We start from the raw sequence: 18,357 nt of genomic DNA, 5'->3' as shown, positions 1-18,357 counted from the left end.
ATTCTTTTCCATTACAAAGTTATACAAACAGTACCTGATGAGACAGTGCACTGCCTTGTCACAGGAGAGAAGAGCAGCACGTTAACAGACTCGTTTGATGCGCAGCTGAGGAATAACAGGAAGAAGGGGTTGCTTCCCCCTCTCTTTGCATGTCAGTGACTCAGGGAAAAACCGCTCCCTGTTTGTCAGGCCAGCCAGGAGCACTGACAGTTCAAACCTTCTCATAGCCTCTTGCCAATACGTACCAGGCCTTTTGTTGGACCTCTCTGGCCAGGGTGCAGGATTGAGCCTTCAGATTCTCCAAACCAGTTATCTATATGGAGAGCATCACTAAACTGTGCACTTTAGGTCTCTTGGACTTCTGCATGAGCTGAGCTAAAGAAAGAGAAAAGAGGGGAAAAAAAACAGTCTCTCTCCTTCCCTAGGACTTCTAGCTCCCTACACAACATTAGTGTTTAATCATTGTTTCCAGCAAGTGCAATTCATCACACTGCATTTTAAGACGATTAAAAAAAAAAATCAAAGTTGGTGCAGAAAACATTCAAACGTGAAAATACACCTTGGGACAGGAGAGTTTAAGCTTAACTTAGTTAAACAAGATGATGACTGGGTATGATTTGATTAGTTACACTGCATATGTTGTATTAGACTTGTTACATTGCTCACTTACCAGCTGAGGAAGTTGTGGGTTCAAAAGGTCTTTTAATCCAAAAAAGCAGAGCTTTAAATGCCAAGAGCTGGGCAGTGGGTCCAAGCTGTTGGAAATGAGAAGGAAAAGGATTGAAATTAGACACTGGAAGAAGCCTTTCGTTTAATGTCATCAGGTCAAGTGGGACAGAGGATCTTTCCAGAAGCAAATACCGGTTGCTTTGGTTACAAACAAAAACTGCTTAGTAAAACACAACACAGAAACGGTTCTATTGGCTGATCCCTTCTAGCCTTTAATTTCTTAAGTACAAAACTATCTGTGTGGTTTCTTAGTTTTCACATTGATCTCAATGGGGATGTTCTCCAGCTCCTGGAAAGCTTTATATGAAATGATGCATGATTTGGAAAGCTCCTGAACGTGCTGGCTCTCAAAATGAGAGTTATAATCCTCAAAGGGCACAATTGCTCTCTCATCACAGCTTATGCCCCGCTGGCTGCCCAGGGCAGCGCTGTGGTGCAGACAGCAGGGACAGCGAGCCAGCAGCCCCGGCGGCTGTTCTGCGGTGGTACCCCAAGCAGCCGGCTGCGGAGCAGGGGCGACTCTGGAACAGTGGCACAGGCTGCACTTTCAGTTGCTGCAGGAAGCAGGAAAAATTATTCACATCCTTTCAGCCATCACTGAAGCAGTGCTGCTCCAAGGCTAGAAACTCCAGTGAAAAACAGCAACTACAACGTACAATTAAACCCCTGGGGTCCAGATGGTGCTTACTCAGCAGTCTGCTCCCACCCTTCTCCTTCTCAGAAGCACCACTCCTCTATTGATGAACTCAATCTACTCCCCAAACCTTTTCTAAAACACAAACCCAAATGAAAACAGAGATTCTCACTTCTTCGCTTTTTACTGCAAGGTCTATTGGCTGCATGGCAGGGAGGACAAATACTAATACCCACCTGCTTACTTTAACACTTTGGAATGCATTTTTTTTTTAAAGTTTAAAAGATGCAATGAAAATGTTACCGTAGAGATGTGACACTTGTTGTAGCAGCAAGAAGTAACATTTTGCTTTTGTACAGACCTAGCAAAGCTTCACCAAGAAAGGAGAAGTGTTATCTCCGAGTTTTTTGAAAGGGAAAGAGGAGGTAAAAAGAGAATTTGCCAACAAACTGCCTGCATCATTTGTAGGTTTGCAGTTACGTAGCAATTTAGAACTGCTGTAATCAACAGATTTATAGCATACATACAAGAGGAGAAATGGTGTGAACAAGCTGACGAAAAAGCTTTCTTGTTTGCCAGAAGGAAGAAGGGGATCACAGCGAAGAACTCATTTAGATCGAAAGGGAGAACAAATCTCTTCATCTCTCGAACAGCGAGTCTCCCCCGAAGGCCCGCGGGCGCCCCCCGAGGGGACAAAGGCCCCATCGAACCGATCCTGGCCACAGTGGTAACTGCGGCCCCGCGGGAGCCCCGCGGCTGCGGCCTCGGCTCCGAACCGGGCCGGTGAGCACGTGGGACCGCCGCTTCCGTGCAGCTCGTCCAGACCCGCATCGGAAAAGGACCTGGAATGACGGACTGAACGCGGTGCGCGAAAGCGGGGTCGCGGAGCCAGACCCCGCCCCGTGAGGCCTGAGGAGGTCCCGTGAGCCCCGCCCCCCGAAGCCCGAGGCCCCGCCCCGTCAGTCCAATCAGGCCGCGCCCCCTCAGGCTACTGCCTGCCCCGCCCCTTGAGAACCCGCCCAAGGTTCCTCCCAGGCCCCGCCCCTTGAGAACCCGCCCAAGGTTCCTCCCAGGCCCCGCCCCTTCTGCACCCGCCCTACCCCGAACCCACGCCCCCTTCGAGGCTCCGCCTCAGACCAGCCTCCGCCTTCCTCAAGCACCTGTTTCCCGCTCCCAGACCCCGCCCGCCGAGGCCCCGCCCCCGCGATCCCCTCCCCCCGGCACGCCCCGAGGCCCCACCCCTGCGAGGCCCCGCCCTTAACGTATCCTCCAACTGCGCTTCAGGCCTCCCCCTCCTCATGCCCCACCCCGACCTCATGCCCCGCCCCCTCCACAAGCCCCCGCCCCCCTCCCTGGCTCACCTCATGCTCAGGCCCCGCCCCGGACCCCGCCCCTGTCCAGACCCCGCCCCCGGACCCCGCCCCCTGTCCAGGTCCCGCCCCTCGGGCTGGGCGGCCCCGGAGGTGACGCGAGCGGCGGCGCAGGTAACGCGGGGCCTGGAGCGGCCGCCGCTCCGCACGGGTCGCTCCATTCAGAAAGCGAGGGGTGGGCGGGGGAACCGGAAGGGTTTGGGAGAAGGGACCGCGAAGCTTTCTGGCGCCGCCCCGGCAGGGGCGCCTCCCGCTGGGCCGGGGGCTCCGAGCCCCATCCGGCTCGGGCAGAGCAGTGGGGCCGGGGCCGCGGCCTCCGCTCGGGCGGCTGCACTCGGTGACATCAAAGGTCCTTCCCAGCTTAGCGAGGACAGGCTGAGGGTCGCGGTTGTTCAGCCTGGAGAAGAGAGGGCTCCGGGATAACCTTATAGCGACCTTCCAGTACCTGAAGGGGCTCCGGGAGAGCTGAGGAGGGGCTGTTTACAAAGGCACGGAGTGACAGGACGAGGAGCAATGGCTGTAAACTGGAGGGGGGCAGAGTTAGACTGGGCATAAGGAGGAGTTTCTTCCCTATGAGGGTGGGGAGGCCCTGGCCCAGGTTGCCCAGAGCAGTGGTGGCTGCCCCATCCCTAGAGGGATTCCAGGCCAGGTTGGATGGGGCTTGGAGCCCCTGATCCAGTGGGAGGTGTCCCTGCCCATGGCAGGGGGTGGGACTGCATGGACTTTAAGGTCCCTTCCAACCCAAACTATTCTATGATTCTATGGTGGAATAAGGCAGTTCCCCAGGGCAGGATGTGTGGTACCAGCTTACATGTGCTAAATGGAGGCAATGTAGTGCTCGTGAGCATAGGACAATGACAGCGAAACCTCTAGAGATAGCAGACAGGAGCCTGTTGTCCTCCTTTCTCATTTGAGCTCTGTGGGAGTTTTGCTGCTGGGAACTACTAGGACCTTGTGACTTCATTTGCAGTTCTTCTTCTCTTATCCTGTGGCTTTACTAATTCAGAGAATGGCTGCTCTGAGTGTGCTGCTTGCATTTTCCAGGCAGAGTGAAAAAATAAAGGGAAATGCTTTCTGTGTTCACTGAGATGGATTTGAGTACCAATCTGACCGCTCTGGGAAGGCGTTTGAGATGTGAAAGCTTATGTCTGCGTGGTAACTGTGTCAGCAAGGGTGGAATTTCAGGAGGGCAGGTTTAAGGTGAATTTACTCCTGTAGGGGCTGGCTCTGCACACCTCGTTTTCAGCCCTCTGTTTCCATTGCTTCTCGCACTGGTGCCAGAGTAAGCAGTGCTGCAGTCAGACGAGTCTGTCTGCTGAACCGGCCAGTGTTCAGAGTTGTATGGGAAGGGAGAGGACGGAGCTGGGCGTGTGTCTGTCCAAAGCTGTGGTGTCTAGTCTGTACCAGGGAGAGGCAGGCCCATCCAAGGCAGAAGCGGTTACACCGCTTTTGAAAGCGTTCCCCGAGGCTGCGCTTCGCTGGACAGGTGAGCTGTCCTGGTGTTTGGGGCTGGTTTTTTTTTGATGGTTTGTGTTTGTTTTGGTTGTTGTTTAGTATTTTCTTTTATGCAAGCTGTGCAATGCTCTCTGTCTCCTCATTTCATGATGTGGCTGATATTCTCACCCTCCCCCCCTCCACTGTTTCACAGTAGAAATACTTCTATTTTGTTTCCTGAAGAAGTGTACTTTTGGGTGACACCAATCTGTGTGTGTGGAGAGTTAGAAATATAGAACTAGAGTGTTTTTAGTGGTTTATCTGTGGCCATGATTACCAGTAACTCCGCTGCTAGAACCATTGCTAGAACAGATGTTCAGTTTTAGAGAACAAAAGTAGTTTTTGCCAACAGTAAATAGAGAAATTGCCTTTAGAGCTGAAAGCAGAGGATTACAGAGTTGAAACAGTCATAGTAAACAATATATTACTCACAGCTGCTCAGTTGTGATCTGAACTGTATTTTAACAGCTGTTTCTGTCATCAGAAAGATCTCTGTCCAGAAAGGTGGTAAAAGTTGAGACTCAGCAAAAATTTACATTGGAGGCACGCGGAGAATTTTTTGGGGTTGTCAACAATTTGGTTGGCTTCCGTAAGACTAAAAACAATCTGTGTGCAAAAAACATTCATTCTTCTGTTTATTGTATTATGTTAAAGTCTCTGTTAGTACAGCAGCTCGTAGATTTTACTCACATACTTATTGGAGAATAAATACTTCTCCTTGTAATGTCCGAGAGCTTTATATAAGCCTTTGTGACATAGTTTAACGTCTTAAGTGCAGTGTTAAAATACTGCTTCTTGCAAAAGTGGTGAACTTCCAGAACTTGCTGTGGTTTAGTGCAAAATGATTTTTGCACTGTGGCCTCTGCCTCAAACCTGTCCTGTGGTGTATACATCATATTGCTTAGATCTTCTTTCTTGGTAACATTTTCTTTTTGGTCCCTCATTACAATTATTAAAGCTGAATCTAACTGCTGTCCTTGTAGATTTTATCTTTACAGTAGAGAAGATAATTTTCCTTTTTTTATTCTTCGTCAGAAAAGATAGTGTAAGGTTTAATAAGTTACTACATCAAATACTCCAGGCGAGTCTCAGTCGTGCAGTGCTTAAGTTAAATATTGACTTGCTGTATGAGACTTTGGTCTTGTGTAACCTTTGCTGAAGCTGCAGCCAGGAGATTGATATCGTGGCAAAGGTAGCAACAGCTTAAAATCACTCCCAGTGAGTCCAAGCCAGCCTTGCTGTGCGCAGAGGCAGCTCACCATCACAGGGGAGGCCCAGCTTGATGATGTTGTAACCTGTTAAATGTGTTAAATTCCTCTGTCTCTTTCTTGTCTCTGTGGAAGATAAAAATTAATTAAAATGCCATTTAAAGAAAAGCATGAAATAAGGATGTGAAAAATATTGCTGTTTTTTGCAGTGTAGTGTTCACCTGTGCAAGCATAAACCTTCCTCCAGTGTGGCTGTGCCTGGTGTTGGTTGTTGCTGAAGCGTAATGTGAAGGGGTAATTGAGTTTGCGCTGGGGTGGTGGCAGTCCTTCTCTGGCTCTGTAGAGAGTGAAATGACTGGAGTTTCGGGTCTCATTGCTGCTGCCAGGTCTGGGGGTCCTTTCTAATCTTGCTCTGGTTTATACTAAACCATACCTTTGGCTGGAAGAAATTCTGCTTGCTGGTGATCAGGAGCTCCTCTCTGGGGCTGTGTCTCCTGACGTAGAAGACTCTTTGTGTTTTAGGAACCCATGATCACTCGGAAAAATAAACCTTTCTCATTCTTGCAAAGGTTCACTTTCAAACACAAATTCAGCTCAACTGGTTCAGTATCTCCAACCTGCTCCATGACTCCTTCCTAGCTGTTGTGGGCTTTCTTACAAAGATCTCAAATCTAATTGCTAACCTACATTGGAGATATCAGTCTTGAATGCTTTGCTGTAGGGAGCTCAGCATACAACACAGAGCCATGTATTAAAGAAAACTCATTTTTCTGGAGCTAAGAGGCTTTGTAGGTGGGAGGTGTCTTAGTCTTTCTTATTTGCCAGTGGGGAACAGGAGTTTCAAGCTGATCAGGAGGTTGTTGGCAATAAAAAAAAAGAGCCAGTCATCTAAGGTGCTTTAGGTAAAGGAATTTCTGCATCCTTTACTAGTTAGATATTTTGAGCTGTTTGTATGGAGGTGGGGGAATAAGTTATTTTCTATCCTTGGTAAGTCTGGCTTGCTGTTAGAAACTAGTTCTAGGAGCGTTTTTCTCCTGTGTTATTAGAAGGCTGAGTATGTCGTGTGTCAACTTCATTTGCTATAAACTGAGGTTTCGATAGAATAAATGTTGTTTTAGGTGTAGGATTGGGTTGATAAATCCTGCGTTTTTACTTACTCATTGCAAAACCATTTATCTCACTGCTATGGGCATGAATTGCTCCTTGCTCACTCTCTGAATGTTCTGGAACATGCATTTGTGGAGCTGTCTTGTCAAGACCCTGTGGAGTAAAAGGTGGTTCAGTTTTTTAGCATTCCTGTCAACTGTCTCCACGCAGTGGAGTGTGGATTTAGTGGAATTTAGTGGTGTGTGATTCGTTGTCAGGTGTGTTTCAAAGATGCATGGGTGCTTGGTGTGACTGAGGTCAAGGTTTAGGCTGGACTCCAGATGGTGTTCAGGGGATTACGTCCAGAGCTCATTACCAGCGTTCTTTGTATAAGTCTGAATAGTTACATCACAAAGATTTTTCTTCTTTAATGATTCATCAGGCAATCCAGTGGGGAAAAAACACCCTACTTTTAAACTTTCTGATGAAGGGTGTTATTCCCTGAGCCCATCTGGCTCACATTGAGCCCTACCCCAGCACCTGCAGGCTGTTTCAAAGAGTATTTGCTTCCTGCCTCTGAAAAGGAGATCTGTGCCTGTGAAGTCTGGATATCTCTTTTTCTCTGCATGTATGGCCTACATTTCTCCTCGCATCCACCTACTGAGTGGGCTGCTGTGGTGTGAGCTGGGAGCCAAGCCCTCTGCCTGCAGTTTATTCAAGCGCAGGCTGCTTGGAGTCAGTGTGTGCTGGTTTTGGAGTTCCCTTGGGGAGATGGGGGTCAGCCTGTCTCATCTCAAGGCCCAGCAGAGGGGACTGCAGCGATGTCTGCTTCAGTGTCACTCAGCTGGTTTGGTCAGAGAAGACCCTGTCTTCTGCAGTGGAGTGTTAGCAGGGTCATCCAGGGGCAAGCTGGTGAGGGAGCATTCATTTTACTCCATTGTTTTGTCATTGTTGCCAGGAAACACCTTGTCCACCTTTCAGAGACTTGTGAGGTGTTGCTGCTCCTGTTTTAGCTCAACAGATTTGCCCTGAAACTCATAGATAAAGGTCAGCATCCCTGACATCTTCAGCTCTGCGTCACTGTGCCAGCCTGTCTTGTCGGGTTGCCTTGTCACTGTCTCGTTTGGTGCCTGGTGCTGTGACCGCCACAGTTTTGGTCTGTGGCAGGGTAGTTTAGTGCTAGATGAGGTTTCCTCTCCATGATATTCCTCCCTATTTCTGGACTGCTTGGGTATTCATCGGAGAGCAGTTTCCCACTGGTGCTGTGTATCCAGTGCTGCTCCTGGCTTCAGGTCAGCCAAGAATGCTGGTGGAGGTGGAGAAAACAGTGCCAGAGTCTCATGCTGCTGGTGCCATGGACTTCAGCAGGTAGCAGATCGATTTCTGAGTTTTCCTTAATATCATTTGTTCTCTACTTGTTTTCCTTATAACAACCTAAGTGCTAAAGTTTGCAGTACAGCCCACCCTTTTTGGAACAAGAATGTTTAAAAGTTGCTTTAGTCTTAGGGCTATGGGAGGACTTCTGCCTTTGTACCTTCTGAAGTGAAGGCTAGCATGTGATAGTGCTGAGACAGTACTTTGCCCTTCCTGGTTCACTTACAAATAGAGAACTCTTTTAATGGGCTATTTGCATTCCTCAGGGAAAGTGTCCTGTAGTTTCCGTGTTCCTGCCTGTCTGTAACCGTGCTGGTTAACTGGTTTGATGTATTCTCCTGATTAGTGCAGATGGGTTCAGGAGCTTGGTGAGATGAGCAGGTGGGTGACTGAGGAGATACCTGTGCGACAGCCTCCCTGCACTTGAAACCACAGGGATAGTTTGCAGAGTTGTTTTTTCTCCTGTGTCAAGAGCGAGAGTGGGAGGCTCTTGTGTACATGTCTGACCCCAAACTGGCTGCTGCTCAAGGCTCTGCAACACGTAATGCCTCATATTACGGCAGGTGATGGGTAGCTGATTTTGTTGATTCCCTGCTGGCCAAGACATACTTGTACCTTCTGCCTGTTTTGCGGGAGGCCCATATGGTTGCAGGATGGAGAGAAAACCCTACCTTCAGATTTGTGTAGCACGGGCTGTGTGCTGAGTTCTTCTTGACACTTGGAGCAGCCTGCTCTTCTCCAGTGCAAGACTGTCAACCTGCTCAGCCAAAGGGCCAGCTTCCATTCTTTGTGCTCAGCTAGCTCTGGGTTTTCTCTGGAGGTCACAGTACTTCATACTCCTTAATTTCTCTTCCTTCCTGATGAATCATGCTTTTTCTTTCCTGGTGAGTCATGCTTTTCCCAGGTTGCTTCCTGAGATTTCATTTCATTTCTTTTTTCAAAGCCTCACATCTCCAAGGCAGAAGTGCTACACCACACTTGTATGTTGAGAGAAGGCTTTTTGTTTTTATAGATAGAGGATTAAATCTTTTGGAGGTTCTTTGAAGCTACTACTGACAGAACAGGGCTATTGTCAGAGTCACTTGGAGGTGTGTTAGAGGCTCTTGGGAGCTTATTTATGCTTTGTGTGATGAGAGGTATTCCTTGTCCTCCTTTCTTCCCAGGCTAGCTCAGATTATGCTGATAGTATTCGTGAAGAACACTTCCAAGTCTGACGTCACTCTCCAGTTAAAAACCTGAGCTTTGTGGAGATACTCACCAAGCATCGGGACTTTGCAGAGTCATCCAGGAATGAAACTGCACTTTGTGGAACAAAATGTACCGAGATTGCTGTTTGCGTGGAGAACTCTGATGCTTGTTTTTACATTGCTGTGGAAGACTGTATCCTGAGCTGCAGTTTACTAGGAAGCAGCTGTTTTTCCTGAGACTTCCTGGCTAGTGGGAATCTTGAGAGTGCAATGTGGATAATCTATTATAAAAGGGATGGAGGATTTCACCACCTTGACCAGTGTTGTGACCCTTTCACAGAGACTTCCAAAAGGACCAAATATTGATAATGTGAACTGCAGGACATGCTGTATTGAAATTTTATCTGCCTAAGTAGCTGCTAGTCTGATTCCATTAATGTTTGCATATTTAATAACATTTTTAATAAGTCAGCAGTTATCTCTGAACGTCCGGCAGCAGCAGTCACAGAGCTTGGGTGACTCTCAAATGTGGATTTCTCTCACTTAAAGGCATGTGGCCTTTCCCTGGGCAGTCAGCACTTGACAAACTACAGCATGCTTTGATTCAGTTTGTACTGATGTACATTCACAATTGATTCCTAATTTGGTCAGAGCCCTAAGATTAAGTTTTCAGGGAAGGAATCTTTTTGAAAAGCTTGATGTTAGAGAATGTGACCTTGGTTAATCTCGTACCAGGCCATCTCTCTACTTGGGATGATTCTTGCTAGTGATCTAATCATTTTGGCTGCAGAATGGGCCTCCTAGGGAACTTATTTGTAATGTGGCTTTGCTTATTTACACTCCCAGTGTTTTTGCTTTGCCTTTCCAGCCTTATTTTCCAAATATACATGGAACTCCTTGGAATACCAAGTAGGCTAAGAAGTGCCTTGGTTGTGCTGCACAGTTGGAACCAAGTGTCTTGTTTGAGGTTAAGGGAGCGAATCTGTTATCTAGGGAACCTTGATAAAAGGCAGCAGAAAGATGCAATGTTCGTGCTTCTGAGATAAACCTAGTTGTAGTGAATATATGTCAGTAAGTAAAATGTAGCAGACAAGGTGAAAAGGGACTTCTGGTAACACAGTGTAATTCTCAATTCTGTCACCAGTACGTTTTTCAATGAGTCACTTCCCCATTCCCTGCCTTTAGGATAAATTCTCCATGTGCTACTGTAATGTAGCTTGTAGATGTGCGAGCTGTGAGAGTTGCGGGGGTAAAGAAAGAAGCCCTTACTGCTTTCTTTGGGATAAGACAGCATTGTAATTCAGTGGCTGGACCTGTCAGATTGGTTTCAGATGACCTTTCAGTCTGCCTGGTGAAAAGCAGAAAAAAATATCATGTTTACACCACATAGTCTTCATCTGAGAGCTCTGCATTTTAAATTTGAGCTCTTTCTGTATCTCCAGAATACCGGTTTCTGAGGGGAAGAGCAAAGAATTAATGACGAAAACGGATGGACCATTACTTCTTCCAAAATGAGCCTATTCACACTTTTCTACTGGAGACTAACATGTCTTGAAGGTGAGTGGGTTTCTTCTGTGAGATGAGCTGTACTGTGTCTTGGGCCCTGACCATCTGTCTTGCCAAAGACAGATCTGGCCTCCTCTCAGCTTAGTGTGCAGCTGCCTTTCCAGGCTGGCACAGCCCATATACGGGTGCTCACAGAAATATATATTTTTATTGTTGGGAGTAATACGGGAGAAGTAGGTAATATCTTCTCCTGTACCAGTTATCATTTATTTGGAAGCTTGAAAAAGCTGGAGTGCTTGGTGAAAAAGGCGAACCATTGGGAGCATGGGTATTTTTTGGTGGCTGGAGAAGACACGTATTTTATTTGTAGGATGAGCAAGTTAAGTTTAAGACAGACTTTTTTTTTGGTGAATGCATTAAATTGGGTAAGGCGTTTTCAAGTTCTGTTCCAGTTGTACCTCAAATGATACTACCAGCGTTCAGAGTAGCTGAAGAAGAGTACTTGCTATCAAAGATGGTAAATTGATTTCCCCAAAGTAAGGAGCATAATGCTTGAGTGAAATTAAATCAAAATTATGTTTTATAGAGTTTGTGATATCTTTTATGTTATTTTTGTACTCAGCCCCTTAGGGCTGTAGGCAGTGACTGTACAATATTGCTTCAAAATCCTTTAATAACAGAAATCAAAATGGAAAATGTTACGTAAGTCCTGCACTCAACATGGAAATAAAATCAGGATTTCTGAGATGCACAATCTAAAATATCTTGATTTAGACTTTACTGCCACTTTAATAAATAACTTATAAAAGAAATTTATGACTCTATGTGAGCCCAGGTTTGCCTGTCTAGTGGAATTAATTTTGCATGTATTTTAATTAGGCTAATATGTTTGCTTTTCTGTTGTTTACTTCATTGATAATTAATTTTTCTGGGTTTTTTTGTATGAGCAACCTAGCACCTATGAGCTCAAAGCTAGTGGTGAGTGCAAGCAGTGAAACATAAATTTAGGCAGTTGTCAGTTGCCATTCTGTCGGGAGAGAAGCCATTCTAGAATGTTTAACATTGGTGTCACAGGCCTCTTGTGCATCAGTGCTCTTCGGTGTAAGGTAGAAATTCAGCCTACACTGAACTTCTTTTTCCTGTGTTTTTGCAGATTTGAAGCTGTGTCTCATTATCCCTGTTTCTTAAATAGTTGGCATTTGGTAGCGCTGATGAGCCTCTAGAGTGTGTGGTGCTTGACAGAGGTTGGAGGGGCTGCAGTGTCGGGGGTGGTGCTGCTCAAGGAAGAAAAGACTTGTTGCTGGAGAGGGAAATGCTGCTTGCATTCATACTGCCTATGGTGTGGCCTGCCAAGTTCTGCACAGAAGAGTAGAAACCTGGAAGCCCCAAACCAAAAAATGCTACCAGGTTCCAAAAGGTTCACTTGTATTGAGTAGTTGCCTGTGTTTTCCAAGCGCTCTCTTCAGAGTCAATAGAATAAGCTGTGGAATGCTTTGGGACATGTATGAATCCTTAATTTTTTTGTACATTAAAGCCATGGGACTTTGTATGGAAAATTTGTCCTGGGGGAACAGGATTTCCGTACTGGATCTGTGTTCCTGCATCAGCACTGTGTTTCTGATTCATTTGTCATTAATTCTAAGTGCATTGCCCTCGGTATTCCTTAATAGCTATGTGTGGGGGAAAAGGCAACTGAAGTGCTCAAAGTACAAACTGAGGTCAATTGAATACCCTCTTTTATGAGCTGGAACAACTGGATTTTGAGTTTGTTGTTACATGTAGTTGGAAGACTTCAAATAGGAATTTGCTGTTGATTTTTCACACTTTCTATTTAATGATATGGAAGCTAATCTAATGCTACAGAGAAGCAGGATGTGTTCCAAGACCTGTAAGTTGAGTTCTTCTTCTGTGTATATGGAAAAAATACATTTTTTTTCGCTTTACTGTGTTTGCAGTATAAACATTGAAAACATGCTGGTAGATTTTAGTGTGCCATAGTTTCTTCTATGTTGTGTGCTCCTTACATGTAAAATGGCCGTGGATGGTTATGTAGTTGTACAATTCATTTGGTTTTTGGGGAAAGGATATTTACACTCAGTTACTTGTGTACTCTCTGTATTCTGCACAAGTAACTGTCTGAGTGTTAATCTCCAATATTAACAAGTTCTTGTCATGTTTGAGTGATTGCAGACATCTGCAGTTACGTCACATGCTGTTCTCATGTGGATGAAGGGTGTTTTGAAGGTAAAGATGTTATCTGTGAGCCCTTTTGCAAAAAAATGTGGGACACTAGGGAATCTTGCTTGGGAGTATTTATTCTGATGTCGTCTGTGCTTTTCCATTGATGTGGATGAACAGAAATAACTCTTCTTGCTTTTACTCTCCTGTCTTTTCTTCTGCTTTCACATCTTATGAAAAGCACAGCTTTGATCTGTGGAGAAAGATTGGGCAACAGGGGAAAGAAAGAGAGAGAGTGAAATGAGAGTATTTTGCTGCTCTAAGGCTTCTTTTTTCTCTGCAGGAAGAGCTGAGCGCCCAATGGTTTCATAAGCTCTCCTGCTACCTGTTCAGGTACTGGTCAGAAAGCCTAAATGGATGGATCCTCCTCTGTGTAAGTCATCTGGTAATCAGCTCTTACTGGTTGCTATTCCGTGCTTATTGTTTACTTGAAATTTCTTAGCTGCTCTCACAGCCCCAGTGGATTTGGCCAGTATGGGCTCTCCTAACTGTGTGTGTTTGGAGAGAGACCTCTACTGGAGCTGGTAGTTGTTCAGGCCTGTTTGGAAGATGTATTTTCAACAGGAGCTCGAAAATATTTGGAGATGTTTCCAGTGAAACAGTTTGTACTGATTCTTGGCTCCAAGCCTCCTCTTGGTCGGAGGCAGTGTTGTGGTTTGCCAGATGGCCTGCAAGCTGGATCTGGTGCCTGCTCTGACTGCATCCCTCCTGCAGGACAGGGCTCCAGAGGAGGTGCAGCTCTGGCCTCCTGTGAGAGCACCAGAGCGCACTGTTCTCTGAGTTGTTCCTAGAGCGGGAGGTGTCAGCTGTTCATTCCTGCTTCACTGTCTGTAAGGACAGCTGGCTGCTGCAGATAGGGCTTTAGGGCTGGAGGTCTGTGAGCCACTTCAGATTCTTGGGGTGTTTTTTCCAGCTTCCTGAGTAAAGCAATTCTATTTTCATGGTGTATTTTTCTTACGTTTAAGTACTGTGTGGATATATTTAAGAAAATGTTTGATTACGTTATGCTCATTTGTAATGATTAGATACTGATTAGCGTGCAAGAGGTGCGGCACTCAATTCATTGTGATTTTGCCAGGTAGCGCTATTTGTCTGTGTGTTGCCTTATCAAATAAGATGATGTTGTTTCTCATTCACGTTGCACTTGCCATCTTGAGACAGCATTACATTTCTATTAAAATAACTTTTGCTTGGTGCTCCCAAGTAAAGGAGAAGTTTGGTATTACTGTTAAGGTCAGTGGTAAACCTTTACTTAGTTCATTGAGCACTTGACTTGATCTCCAGTCTCCAGCGCATCAGTGTTGCTTTATCTGTTATTTTGAAGTAGCTGCATTCGGAAAGGTGCTCAGCTCTTGTGTTTAGGTGTCTGTTACCACAGTTTACTCCTGGAAATCTAAATTCCGACAGCTTTTTAATCTCTAGCAAAGTGGAGTTCTGGTTTTATCTGTTTGATTTACACAATTTTGATAAAAGCAGCTAGGTCATGCAGGATTCAATTCGATGATAATAAATTCCTTCTGTTCTTCCTTAAAGCCTCTGTGAAAATGAAATAAGTTACATTTACTGTCCATTCTCTGTGCATTTTCATCCACTGCAGAAGAAAATTAAGCTATTTTGACCTTTCTATGGTGTGTTTAGTAAGTGAAGATGAGGGCAGAGAAAGACTTGGTAAAAATAAATGAAGTCGATATTGGTCTTTCTGAAGTTATTAACTCACTCCAGCACTCTACAATTTACTTGCCGTCTGTGAAGGCAAGTGCAGGCCATCTCAGCTGCTGTTTTATCTACCAAATCTTACTTGGTTTTGAGTTTTTGTTCCTCTCTTTGGAGCACTCCATCACAATGGTTTTGAGGTGGTGGCTCTGAGCGGGAGCCGTGCACTTCATGGTGAGCGTTGTGCTGCACTGCACCTACCGTGTGCTTGCACCACCGTAAAGTGAGCTGTGCCAAGTCTGAGTGGGGCTTTCTGAGATCAGGAGCACTGGGGCCTTGGCCTACCCCTGCTAGGGATGTACTTACGTGGGTCAGGCAAGGCTTGCGATGAACTGGAGGGAGGGCTTTAAGATGTTAACACTGTGTCTATCCCTTTGCAAATACCATTGCATATCTTTTTGAGAGGGGAGTCTGGATTAAAGCAGGCTGAGGGAGCGGCTGTGTGGCCAGCTTTTGAAAGCCAGGCCTTCCAGTTGCATGCCCTAACTAGTGTGTGCAATTCTACCTTTTGTTAGTGTGTAATATTTACTAAGAATTCTGTTCTTAAGTATTATAAATGCTTCTGCACGTTGCTTTAAAGGATAGGAGAAAAACCTCTTGCCTAAGAAATAACTATGTTTTAAGGTTAGACAGAAATTTAGCTTATTAGGACCTCTTAGAGTGAATGCTGTTAAATGAACTTTGCGATACATAACAGTGAAAAGAATTTTCTGAATTTTATCAACACTGAAGTATTTTGTACAAAAATTGCATATATATATATAGCTATAGACATGTCCAGTAAAATGGGCAATTTTATTAAACCGTGAATTTAAGGGAGCATTAGAATGGTTGCCTGGGGCTTCTCCGTGCTCTGGATGGTTAATAGAGAATCGCCTATCTGCTAGGACAGAGAAGCCCGGATTAATTTTTCCTTGTCCCAGTTAAGTCAAGAACTATTACAGCAGTGGAAATAAGGTTTCAACAAGAGGGGGAAAAAAGGGCAAGGGAAGTGTCAGCTCGCACGCTTGCTAGTGAGAGGAGAGAGTACCCAAATGTACCAGAAGTTAGACTGGAGGAAGGACGAGTAGCCATTACCAAGGAAGTAGGCTAATATTGCCAAAGCATATCAGTGGATTGGGAATGGTTTTCACGCATAAAATAGGTAAACTGTGTGAGCGTTAAACTGAGTAAGATGTGTGGGTCAGAGGAATATGTGATTTTCTGTCAGGAAAGGCTGCTTCTCTGTTACCAAGTCCGATGCTTGCATTGTTACCAGTCATTTCTCTCTCGTTGAGTACCACCAGATCACACTACACTGGCTACCCAGAAGCCTATCATTGTCCAACAGCTTCTTTTACTCCAGGGCTGGGAGCAGCTACAGAACCGCAGTAAACCCCTGTCACTGTCTAGCTGATCCTTAAATGTTTGGAGGGGTCTGGTTGGCAGAGATCTGACTTCAGTTATTTGCACCTTTCTCTGTTTTCAGCGGTGTGTGCCGAGGTGTGGTTGAGTAGGAGCTGCTTATTTTTCAAACCAGCAAACACAGTCCTGCAGCACCTCCTGACACCATGAGCTGTGTTATCTGGCTTGATTCCTGCAAAGAACAATTGGGTACCTTCAAAGGCCTGGATCTTACGTGCAGGCTCCTCTGTGGTCTGCAGCCGGGAGTGAAACCTGTCAACGGTTCTGTTTCTTGGCCACGCTGGGAGTAAAGATAACTTTTGTGGAAAAGAGGGTTGTTTGTGAGCCTAGTCAGAGACTTTTACAGGGCCTAAGGGGTGTTGCAAATGCTTAATCTTCCCCGTAATGACATGGTCTACTTTTTTGATTTAACTTTTTTAGCTTAAAACAGTGCTGTATGGATGCTAAAAGCCCACACTCCTAAAATAGATCAAGTAGAACAAGCCCTTTAATGATGACTCTTTGTGAGGAGAGGAGAGAGAGAGAGAGAGAGAGAGAAGGTCACAATGAGCAGATGGCAGGTATTACTCATCTCATCTAATATATCTGGAGACCTCAGATGCTGTTGTCACAAAGGTGGTGGAGGAACCCTGAGGGAAAGAGTACTCCTAATGAACCAGCCTGGGTATTAGAGTTGCATACCATACCAGTAGAGCAGGCCTAAGAAATGCAGAGACTTGCAGCCAAATGAGCGAAACCAAGAAGAGTACGCTCACGGAGGCCCAGAAAGTCCCGAGCACGTCCTGCCCATTTCACAAAGCCATTCCCTCATACATTTGACATGTCCATAGAATCATCGTTCCTTTGAGCCCCCATGCTTATAAGACAGTTGCCTCTGCAGAAGGCCTGGTACGAAGGTCCAATACCTCAGAAATAACTGAATTCTTCCCGTTTCAATATCAGTTTGAATGGCGTTATGCCAGCTTTTGCTATAATAAATACAGTACTGAAGCTGCTTGATCTTTTCATGTGGTATGTAAATTGCCATTGTGTACCTTGCAGTCTAATTCAGCTGGCTCGGCCTCCCCTCTGTTCTCCAGGTTGCTGGTATCCACATGCTGGCCCTGGACCAGTTGGCAGTAAGCTCGTAGGAGAGCCACTGAGATGCCACTGCCTGATGATTTGCTGGGAACACATTGTGCAAGCAAAATATAAAATATGTACAGTCACTTGTACATAAATGGTGTCCAGCAAACTTGACACCACGGAGCAAGTGCTCTTGCACCATGGGCCCAAAGAGTGGTTGTAAATGGAGTTAACTCCAGCTGGAGGCCGGTCACAAGTGGTGACCCCCAGGGCTCAGCACTGGGTCCAGTCCTGTTCAATGTCTTTATCAATGACATGGATGAGGGAATTGAACGCACCCTAAGTAAGTTTGCGGATGACACTAAGCTGGATGGAAGTATCAGTCTGCTGGAGGGTAGAGAGGCTCTTCAAAGAGATCTGAATAGGCTGAACCGATGAACTGAGACCAATGGCATGAGGTTTAATAAGGCCAAATGCCGGGTCCTCCACTTGGGGCACAACAACCCTGTACAGCTACAGACGAGGAGAAGTCCGGATAGAAAGCTGCCTGGAGGAGAAGGACCTTGGGGTGTTGGTTGACAGCCGACTGAACATGAGCCAGCAGTGTGCCCAGGTGGCCAAGAAGGCCAATGGCATCTTGGCTTGTGTCAGAAATGGCGTGGCCAGCAGGTCCAGGGAAGTTATTCTGCCTCTGTACTCAGCACTGATGAGTCTGCACCTCGAATCTTGGATTCAGTTCTGGCCCCTCACTACATGAAAGGTGTTGAAGCTCTGGAGTGTGTCCAGGGAAGAGCAACGAAGCTGGTGAAGGGGCTGGAGAACAAGTGTTATGAGGAGCGGCTGAGGGACTTGGGGTTGTTTAGCCTCAAGAAGAGGAGGCTGAGAGTAGACCTTATTGCTCTCTACAACTACCTGAAAGGAAGTTGTGGAGAGGAGGGTGCTGGCCTCTTCTCCCAGGTGACAAGGGACAGGACAAGGTGGAATGGCCTCAAGCTGCACCAGGGGAGGTTCAGGCTGGATATCAGAAAAAAATTTTTCACAGAAAGGGTCATTGGGCACTGTCAGAGGCTGCCCAGGGAGGGGGTGGAGTCCCCGTCCCTGGAGGTATTTAAAAGACTGGTGGATGAGGTGCTCAGGGACACAGTTTAGTGGTTGATAGGAATGTTTGGACTCGATGATCCTGGTGGTCTTTTTCAACCTGGTGATTCTGTGATTCTATGATCCTAAGTGGGGCATCGAAGTACCTGTGGAGGCATGGAGGGAGAAGGGGAAGGTGCATCGTTTCCAGTTGATTATGTAAACAATACAATTAGAGCAAGCTTTTGCTTTAAAACCAGGCTGTCCAAAAG

General features: G+C 46.0%; 1 protein-coding gene and 1 long non-coding RNA gene across 11 annotated transcripts in view; one reads left to right on the top strand and one right to left on the bottom strand.

Annotated features, from left to right (window-relative positions):
• On the bottom strand, window positions 1–2,284 carry LOC128853059 (uncharacterized). Its single transcript, XR_008451283.1, has 3 exons — window positions 1,891–2,284; window positions 671–755; window positions 1–375 (listed from the first exon to the last, which is right to left on the bottom strand). It is a non-coding gene; the product is annotated as an uncharacterized LOC128853059 (long non-coding RNA).
• Window positions 2,285–2,810: 526 nt separating this feature from the next.
• The window catches only part of MAP3K13 (mitogen-activated protein kinase kinase kinase 13), a 61,881-nt gene continuing 46,334 nt past the window's right edge, over window positions 2,811–18,357 (top strand). Inside the window, exons 1-3 of one of the 10 annotated variants that reach the window (XM_054074018.1) lie at window positions 2,812–2,847; window positions 10,525–10,639; window positions 13,110–13,199. The gene's annotated coding sequence lies outside the window, so the exon portion shown is untranslated. Of the gene's footprint in view, window positions 2,848–2,947; window positions 4,220–10,524; window positions 10,640–13,109; window positions 13,200–18,357 lie in introns of those variants that run through there. The other 9 variants (XM_054074025.1, XM_054074017.1, XM_054074030.1 and 6 more) reach the window with 9 other exon arrangements.

This window comes from Cuculus canorus, chromosome 9 (assembly GCF_017976375.1).
Source record: "Cuculus canorus isolate bCucCan1 chromosome 9, bCucCan1.pri, whole genome shotgun sequence".
In the NCBI taxonomy this organism is placed as follows: domain Eukaryota; kingdom Metazoa; phylum Chordata; class Aves; order Cuculiformes; family Cuculidae; genus Cuculus; species Cuculus canorus.
This window is presented reverse-complemented; position numbering and strand designations above follow the sequence as displayed.